This window comes from Palaemon carinicauda, chromosome 33, assembly GCF_036898095.1.
Source record: "Palaemon carinicauda isolate YSFRI2023 chromosome 33, ASM3689809v2, whole genome shotgun sequence".
Taxonomy (NCBI): domain Eukaryota; kingdom Metazoa; phylum Arthropoda; class Malacostraca; order Decapoda; family Palaemonidae; genus Palaemon; species Palaemon carinicauda.
Window position 1 is genome coordinate 35001 of NC_090757.1, and position 2384 is coordinate 37384.

The window sequence follows — 2384 nt, forward strand, 5'->3', positions numbered from 1 at the left end:
CAACGATGTGGGAGTTAATCCGAATGGTTTGATGATTATTTACGGAGGAAAACTTTTGAAGATTATCAATGAAATGGAGTAAATGGAGATTGGCATCGATATCGCAATAGCTAAAGCTTGCTTCACACGTCCAGATTGATGTCACGCAGTTTTGTCCACGCAGTTTTTCTTCGCGAGGATAACCATTTGGTTTAGTCTGCGCGGACAACAATGCGTTTTTTTCACAATGGATAAGGCTCGCTTCACATGATCAGATTGATGTGTGCGATTTTGTGCGGACAGCCACGGGGCTTTTTCTGCAAGGAGAACTACACATGTTTTTTCCGCGCGGACAACTGCACGGTTTTCTCAGCGCAGTTTTGTCCGCACGGATTGGATTAGATGAATTTCCGAGCGGCAGTGATTTACTAGACGCGAGCACTGCTAACACACGCTGTTATAGAAGCTAATAGACCGCTGAGAGAAAATCCTCTCTTGTGAAGACATGCCTCCTGACGAGCGGAAATATTTCCGTACGGAAAAAAATCCATTCGTGTGAAGCGAGCTTAAGAGTAAACTGCCTTTAGACTCAAGTCATTCCGTTTTCTGGTCATCTTTTCATATTTGAAGATATCCTGATTGTGAAAGATATGAAGTTTTTTCTATAGAACCTCTGCAAATAGTAAAATTCTGTTTTCTCATATTCTTATCTTTAATCCAAATATTATTTGCTAAATATTTTCATTGCATAATGAAACGTCTATACAGTAAAAAATTCAGATTTTTAATTTGTCAATGTCAACACATCTTTACATTGCATCATATACTATCATATAATTGTAAATAATAATAAAATCACAACATAGAAATAAGATGACACTTAGGGCATGAAGAACGTTCCCCATTTTTGTCTTAATGTTTTACCCCATATTAAAATAATGTATTATTTGGATGACTTTATCATCATCATCATTAAAGAGTTTAAAGAAACCTACGAATCTCATTTCTAGTTAAAGGAGTTGGAAAGCTTAATGAGGAAGGGGAAGGAAGAAAAATGAAAAGAACGAGGACAATATGGCGGTAATCTGAATCATTTATGTAATCTGCACTGCACCGTACAATACACTATATTTTACACCACCAGTCATATGGGGTACTAAATTCTAATGACAAATTGTATCATAAGAATGTTTATAATATTATTAATGTGATGCAAAGTATCTTTTTTAAAAAAGAAAATCCAAAATATTTATCCATTTTTATAACTATAAACTGCATAAATGCTAACTGCGTTTTTCTATTTCTTGCAGGTTCTCAGGAGAGGAAAGAGATATAAACTATATATTCCTTTAGAAAATCTTTAACTACTTGAAACTCGATCCGGATCCAAATATTGCAGTAACGGTTTCACTTATAAAAACCTAAACAAAAAAACAATTGAAAACTATACGTATATTTTTTGTTCGCTGATTATAACGTTAGATTCTCTAATATGTTCAGGTAAGTGAAAGTTAAAACTCTTCCCTCTTAATATGGACAGACACAATGTGAAACTATAATTTTTTAATTATCTACACTAAAGTAAGACCTCAAAATACGCATAAGTTTAATTTAAAGTTATTAAGATGAACAAAAACATAAGTGTTTTGAAATTATTTTGAAAAAAAAAATTCTTACTTTGGAGTTAAACGTTGACCATACAGCTTACAGAAGGAAAAAACATAACTGCTAAGGTTTTGAAATAACTTTGAAAACTAAAAAAAAAGTAAGTCGTCTCATTTTAGAGTTAGTTGACCATAAAGCTTTCAGAAGAAAAAGAAATAACATAACTTCTAATATTCTGAAATAATTTTGAAAACTAGAAAAAAAATAAGTCGTCTCATTTTAGACCATAAAGCTTTTAAATCAAAAGAAACTCTAATGAGAATAATCAGCAATGGGGAAGTATCACCAGAACCACCACTTCCCAAAGAAGCCTCTAAGAAGTGCGCTAGCTGAGGCTAATCCTGTACAGTTCACGAATGGTGAACTTATGACCGACCGTCCCGTCGATGCTAAAAGGAGGAGGATACCTGGAACCTGCTCTTGGAATGACGGGAATAAAATGAAATCGGGAACGGTAAAATGCAGCAGCAGCAGCATCAACAGACAGAGCAATGTTTTGTAGAGAGAAACGCTGTGATTACAGACATCGCATGGGACACAGACATCCGCTACTGTCACCTTGTCTACTCCTTTCTCTGGTGCTCTTCCAGACTTGCGCAGCCATCAGCGACAATGGTGAGTAGATCGTTTGTCATTTTATTATTATTATTATTAGTAGTAGTAGTAGTAGTAGTAGTAGTAGTAGTATCATCATAACTATTATCATCATCATTATTATATTTATCATTATCATTATTATC